Source organism: Lycium barbarum, chromosome 3, assembly GCF_019175385.1.
Source record: "Lycium barbarum isolate Lr01 chromosome 3, ASM1917538v2, whole genome shotgun sequence".
Classification (NCBI taxonomy): domain Eukaryota; kingdom Viridiplantae; phylum Streptophyta; class Magnoliopsida; order Solanales; family Solanaceae; genus Lycium; species Lycium barbarum.
The window spans coordinates 20,990,425-20,998,208 of NC_083339.1; the positions used below are offsets into that span (position 1 = coordinate 20,990,425).

Genomic DNA, 7,784 nt, shown 5'->3' on the forward strand with positions numbered 1-7,784 from the left:
ACAAGAGAGAAGTGGAGAATTCAAGGAGATATGCAGAATACAAATCTTAACTGGTATATAAAACAAATGATTCACGGACCTTTGAATGTCATAATGCTGATGTTGAAAAATATATTTACTGTTTGATTTTACGCATGCACGCTTGATTTGACGATTGCATGGCAGATTCGACGACTGCATGCATTCTGCGCTTTAACACCAAAAATTTTACAAATTATTGATCGGTTTTGCTTTTACAGCTGCATGCGTGATTTGATGACTGCAACGTTTCTCGGGCGTAAAAAAAATTTCAAGAATCAATTATTACAAGAATCAATTACCAATCAACAAAATGAATTGTTGCAAAATGTTGGCCTGCAAACGTTTTACAACAAAACATTTTGGAGCAAAAAACGTTTTTGCAATAACGTTGGTGTTGGCTGCCAACGTTTTTTGCTCCAAAATGTTTTATTGTAAAACGTTGGCAGTTTTGCAGTAATTGATGCATGAAACTTTTTTTTATGCACGTTTTAGCTGAGAATCCATGCAGTCGTTAAATCTGCCATGTAGTCGTAACATCAAGAATGTAATTGTTTTTGTTGTAAAACATTGTCAAGCATTCAAATCTAACCTTTATTTATTCTTGAAAGATTACATAACTATTCAGATTTGAGATAAATTCAATAATTAATAAAAAATTTAATTTTTACAGTGTCCCTTCCCCCCCCTCCGTGCCACACCGAGTTTGCCGGCGCTCTCGTTTTGATCTACGTTGGTGAACCTCCTCTTGTATCACACCCGCATCCTGTAAATGCCATAAAAAATAGAAGTTATTTTTTTATGATAAATTTTCTTAGCAATTACTTTGATTGTCTACGTAAAATCGGGCAGCATCTCCCCTGTAACAAGGACTTCCTCCAATACCATATACCAACACAAACAACCAAAGCAACCAAGACAAAACACCACATAACAACCACAAGTCTCCAAAAACTTTGAATTAAAAGCTAACATGTGGCTCTAAAGTCTGTACATCCAGCACAGGAATGTGTGAGGATCCAACATCAAATGCCATGGGGGACTATGCAAAATAAATAATATAAACACATAAGGTAGCCATTACACTAATGAAATTAAACAAGATACAAGCTATTTGAGTGGTTAGAATACTCACGTCGGTAAAACTCAGTCTCCTCCCAATTGAAGAGCTCTGTGCAGTGAATGCAAGGCCCCTCAGTCATCCCATAAGAGCTGTTTGTCTGAACACCAAACTGTTGGGCCATAACTGCGAGGCTAATAGGCTCATACGATGTGAATGCCTGAAAAGGCCCCTCACTTCTGATTACCGCTGGTGATTGAACCTCGGGAGCAGACGTCGATGAGCTGGAAATAAAATCTATTATTGGGTAATATGCATCATCAGCTGCAGGCATCGTTGAGCTGGGCATATCTTGATCAAAACAAACCTCTTCCTCATCAACCAACTGGTGATCCACGGGACCTCGACCCCGTCTGTTACCTGATTAGCGTCCTCTACCACGCGCCGCAGGTCTTGGTACATTAGGACGTTGATGACGAGGCACTTGCACAGTAGGCGGCTCAACATACTCTGCTGGTGGTGTATAATTGGGAGCGAAACTCAACATCGTCCCCAGAGAGGCAGCAGCCATGGACTCTGTATTAATGTGGCTAAACATCTCTGCTATTTCCTTCACTTCATTAGACTTGGTTGGATCTTGGATAGTCTGCTGAGCCAACCTGTACGATTCTTGATGTCCTAAAGCCTAAAAAAAAAATACAAGATTTGATAGTGGTCTAAGACACATATAAAGACATCAAACATCTAATGGAATGTAATGTACGTACCAGTGCCTCATGCCTGCCTGCCATGTGTTGGTATCCTCTATCCACTTTATGCGCAAGATTTCCTATGAAAGTGCGCGAGTGACGTCGATACCAACAAAAATACTCAGATAATGACTCTGGGTCTTGAGTTTCATACTCAGCCAGAATTACCCTTTGTCGAGGATTTTCCCACAAAAATTCAGTTTGTGTAAAATTTTGTTGATCCTCCACTGTTATAGCATACCGCTTGTCAACGATTTTCCCACAAAAATTCCGTTTGTGTAAACTTTTGTTGATCCTCCACTGTTATAGCATACCGCTTGTCACATTTGTAATGAAACAGATCAATCTCAGCACATGGTCCCGGAATATGTTGCTTCCTACCGAACCTGCGCCACCCAAATAACTCGTCCATGCCGACACCACTCAGGGAGTCCATTAATGATGGCCTCTGAATAAGGCTGCCACACAAACTACGATAGAAAGAACATAAAATTACATGATAATAAAATAAATAAATTACACATAAGCGTAACTATTATATCAAAACTCCATTAACAGCCATAATTATGATAAAATACCTGACCATCTGTTAGGTTGTCCAATACATCCCTACATATGGGTAGCACAACACGTGCCTCATTTTCGCGAGCTTTACGATAAGTCCACTTTCGTGCAAGAGTCGTGTGTCGCTGAAGGGCCCTGGGTGGTGGCTGCATCGGTATAATTCGCTCCCAAGCCCAAACCTATATTAAAAATTTAAAATAAATACATAAAAACCTTATAACTATCAAATAAGACAACCAAATAAAATTATATAATTTTAAAGGTCACGTCCTGCAATAAGAAAATGAATCCACACACATCCTTGGCTTTCCTCAACGAAGCGCGGCATAAACAAGTATACAACTATGACAATGCAGCCGCTCCCCAAGCCTGTCTACTCATTGCTCTAAGGTCACGCATGTCAAGAGAATAGTCTAAATTAAGTAAGTCACCGGACTTATCCGAAAATATCGTGCAGCCACAAAGCCATAGCAAGTACAACCTAACCCGCTGTTGCACATCAATTTCTGGGGTCTGATTTTTAATGTCATATAAGCCTCTAATATATTCAATTAATTTATTTACTTCTAACCTACTAACACCATTAAAAAAATCCAGACCGGGTGCCCAACCAGTAAGCTCATGATCAATTGTTGCCACCCAACAATACCTATATTTCTAGCATTTAGATCATTCAAGGGATTACCATCAACAACCAAGCCAAACATGAGCTCAATATCTTGTAATGTAATGGTCGCCTCACCTGTCGCCTCTCTATAAATGCAGTGATGACTACCCAATCATATGATACACATCCTACCTCTACTACTCCCCTAAATCCACACAGGCCAAAGTAGTCAAGGATGCGAGGATGAAAAGGATGACGCCTCACGTGTTATACCCCATTTTAATCGGGTTAAAGTAGAGTACAACATATTGGTGATTCCCATTTTATTTATTTTCAAGGAGTCGCCACCTAATTAATTTTAAGGTGAATTAGGGCACCTAATTATTAACTAAGGTAAAGCTAACTAAACCTCCGTTAATAGTCTGTTTAATCAGTGTGATTCTAGGTAAGGGTTCTATATTATCCTAAAGGGAAGGGGTTAGGCATCCTTTAGAATCCGTTAACTACGGTTATCCGGCCAAACTTAGGTTAATTAATTGAGGCTAAATATAGAAATGGCTTACAAGTATTGCTGAGGTTTTAAAGGAAAATAATGTTAGTTAAAATTTGCGAAAAATATAATAATTTGTACAAAAGAGGACTTTAAACGCTACTTTAAAATAAGACTTATAAATGTCGCTTAGACTTTAAATGAAAATGTAGTAAATGCTATTCAAAGATGAGACTTGTAGGAAATATGATAATAGCTTTTGAGAAAAGATTTAGCAATTTTGAACTTTGGATAAATTATATTATATGAATGTAGCAATGTAGAAAATCTAGGCTTATAAATAGGATTCAAAAGGAAGTGAGTTTTCTTTCTCCTTTTTTATTATTTCTTATTAATTATGCTTAGCTAAAAATATGCATGATTGATTCAAACTTGAAGAGTTATTTATAAAATATACTTATACTTGCGTATTAGTGACATTTTGAAACGTTTATGATAAAAATATGATTCCCTTTACTTAAAATATATAGTCATGACATTTTGCAAATCAATTATTCCAAATAAAATAAAAACATGAAAAGAAGAGAATAACTTATGCAATTAATTGTTAATCTTCCTTAAACTAAACTACCCATTACTAAAACTAAACCTACTAATTCATTAGGATTTATCTAAACAAAACAAACAAAGAGTTAGTTGCATAATACAAATTAAATGCACAAAATAAATAGAGTAGATAATTTAAATGGGCTCAACCCATTTTTTTTTAAAAGAAGCTGCAGCAATCGAGCATGGGTTAGCCCATTTTAAAGCTGCTACGATCTGTTTGCTGCCGTTGGGCCTCGGCCCAGCAGAGATTTTATACACTGCTGCGGATGGGCTGGACACGGAAAAGATTTCGTTGGGCTTTTAGCCCAACAACGAATGCGGAAGAAGAACGAGTCCTCGGACTCGTATATGATGGTCATGCATAAGAATGAAAGGAAAAGGATTAGTATATAATCAATGAATAAGGCTAAACATGTGAAATAAAAAAAAAAAAAAAAAAAAAAAAAGATCAGTGACTTATATATATACAATGTATATACATAATTAAACATGATATACTTGGCAATATAAGAATCACAATAATTGCATAGGCAGTAACGTGACATGCCTTACAGATCTGATCCCATGATCTTCAATTCAATGGAAACTTGTATAATTTATCATTACATCCATTAGCATAAACAAACTATAAGTCTTGAAAACAAAATTCGTCAAGAGTGGACTGAGTAATCTTAGAGAAAAATCAAGGCATTACAGAGAAGTTATAATAGGATAAGAAATTGCTATAATATACCATAGCATGGCTCTCAAGTTGACACACATTCTATTCAATCAAAAGGTGACCACATTTCTGACCACGAAGACTTTAATATTCAAATAAAGCTTTTAGTTTATCCTCCATCCTCCTCACGTTTTATTCATTTGACACTCCACAAAGCATACGCAACTAACATTGTCATTAAACTTCAATGTCTATAACAGAATGTCACTTTTCAACTAGGCCAATGCAGTAGAAAATTTATCAGTGGCAAACAACCGCTATATTCTCAACCCATTAATTAGCTATTCATTACAGATGAATAACATTTCAGTCAGTTGTACCCAAATTTCTGAAATCAATATTGCTACTACAATCAACAGTTGAAGATGGCAATTGCTAAACCTTTTGATAGGCTAAATACACTGATGAGATAACTAAAATAGGCTGTAAGTGGAACCATTTGAGATTATATTTCCAAAAATGATCAGTTATTTCGTATAAATCAAGGGCAGCAACCATTTCCTATAAAATCAACATCATATTCATGAAATTTCCTATAGCATAATAAGGGCATGAATGGAATTTCAGTCCAGATCAGTTTAGTTTACAGTGAGTATTTACTCATCCCAACGGACCTCAGAAATGGATTTTAAGATCTATCATGAATACTAAACTAAAGCATCAAACTAAAGAAAGTTCAGGCAACAAAGGGGATTCTTCCTCAATAGCACATTAATATAATGCCACTTTAATTTATCCCTAAAGAACCAGATTTGATTTCAAAGGTTCATAAGCAGAGGTCATGTAGAAATCCAATAATTGAAACGAAGAAATTCATGATTTAAAACTTAGTTTATCCAAAGGATTTTAAGCAGATTTAAGTAGCACCCAAAATGGTTTAGAAAGGCAAAATAAACCAACTAAAGATAGCAGGTTACTGTAAAGCACACACCAGTAGTTAAGTGAGTCGCAGGCAATTAGGGGTGATAGATACTCCTTCAACTTTCTTTTAAAAGCAGACTCTCAGATAGCAGTAGCAATGTACTAACCTAAAACAGGGGTTTGATGTAGATGCTCTACACATGAATACTAAAAGGAAGGGTAAACTACTCGACTCTGAGCGATCAAATAAATTTCACACGAAACAGAACATATAACTGAAATTAACTAATTTATTCTTTGAAGAACTAACCATCCTCTAAATCAAATACAACTAAAGCCTTGACACTTAGCAAGAAAAAAACTAATCACACCTGAGGTGTTTGTCCATGCGAAACCCGCCAAAACACAGATTATAACACATAATATTCCCACATAGATCAGAACTTTCAGAAAAATGAAATGATAGGAAGAAACTAATCCGAAACTACAGTGATCATCTATTCACACATGAACACACAAATGGATATTACTCGATCATACATGCTTCAAGCCTTAAGCGTACTTACAATATGATAAATAAGTAGTTTCATCCTTCATTACTGTTCAAACATCATGTGAAGTAAGATTCAACCCTCCAAAACATCCTTGGGTAATTCAGTTATATCAAAATCCAACAAATCCACCAACTGGATATTAAACAAATTATTCATATTATTTTGTGTGAAGCAGGTGATTTAAACTTAATTTGATACTACAGATTTTATGGGTATTTCTTATTCAGAACAGATCTATTCTAACACATGTGTAGATACCAAACTACACACACAAATCCCATAGGAGCAGTAAAATAAAATAACACAGGACAAACATTATTTAGCTAACTAACTCGTCACATAAACATTCTTAATCACAAAAATGGCAAAAACTGAGTTAACACATAGTAACTAAGGAAACAAAAAATGCAAAAATAAATGGGAAAGGGGAATTACCTTCTTCGGGTGCAGCGAAGTGAGGCGTCGAATCTCCGAACTGCCTCGAAACAAACAAACTCCGAGCTCTCGAGCACTCAGATTCGAACAAATGCTGAGGTAAAAAAAAAAAAACAGAACAGGATTTAGCGTCTTGAGACGATATCAATAAAATTAAAACTAGTGTTTTTTAAAAGGGGACTTGAGCGATTAAACACTTGTATTTTGTAGGGGGATTCTTGCGATTCCAGAACTATTTTCAAGGGATTCTTTGACCACCGGAAACTCTTTTTTAGAGGATTTTAGCCACTGAAGACTTAAACAGTTTTTTTTTTTTTAGATCTGTTCCCCAAACTTTAATTTTCAAGGGATTTTTGACCACTGGAAACTTGTCCTCAAACGATTCAACCCGCCACTATTTATAGGGTTTTGCTTTGTGTTGAAGAAAGAGAGAAGGAGGAGTGGGAGAGAGCGAGGATAGGTAGAGAGGGGGAGCGGCGGTAGGGAGTGAAGAGAGAGGAGAGAGACGAAGGAGGAGATGAAACCCTAGAGGTTTCATCTTTTGTTAAAAGGAAATGGGCCGCCGGGTCGGGTCCATTTTGGACTGGGTCGATTTTAAATGTGGGTTGGGTATTAAAATGTGGACTGGTCTGAAAATTGGGTTGGGGTGAATTAAAATGGGTAGTGGGCTATGAAAATTGTTTTGGGTTAATCCGAAAATATTGGGGGTGAATTGGGCTCGTATTTGGACCAATAATTTGGTTGATGAAAGAACTAATTTGGATTTCTAATTTCAAATAAAAGACCCATTTTAATTAATTATATACTAAGTGTGCTAACATATTACCTAATATAAAATATGTAATTATTAGTGCTCAGGTAATAAAATTATATGATGTTGTAATAGCCGCGCAATAATATTTTGAAAGTCCACAGTAAATAAACACTATTATTTAATTATGCGAAGATAAATGCGATGCGTGTGCGTAAGCTAGTAAAAAAAGTGCTGAAATGATAAAAATGTGCATTATAATAGTACTGGTAACATAATAATAATAATAATAATAATAATAATAATAATAATAATAATAATAATAATAATAATAATAATAATAGCTAGTAACTGTAATAGAATAA

General features: G+C 35.7%; 1 long non-coding RNA gene across 2 annotated transcripts; it reads right to left on the minus strand.

Annotated features, from left to right (window-relative positions):
* Nucleotides 1-656: 656 nt before the first annotated feature.
* On the minus strand, nucleotides 657-7,155 carry LOC132633798 (uncharacterized). 2 transcript variants are annotated; one of them, XR_009579821.1, is made up of 6 exons: nucleotides 6,866-7,155; nucleotides 6,669-6,762; nucleotides 2,406-2,570; nucleotides 1,846-2,297; nucleotides 1,154-1,763; nucleotides 657-784 (listed from the first exon to the last, which is right to left on the minus strand). It is a non-coding gene; the product is annotated as an uncharacterized LOC132633798 (long non-coding RNA). The 2 variants fall into 2 exon arrangements; XR_009579820.1 differs by having other exon boundaries at nucleotides 6,669-7,155.
* Nucleotides 7,156-7,784: the final 629 nt, after the last annotated feature.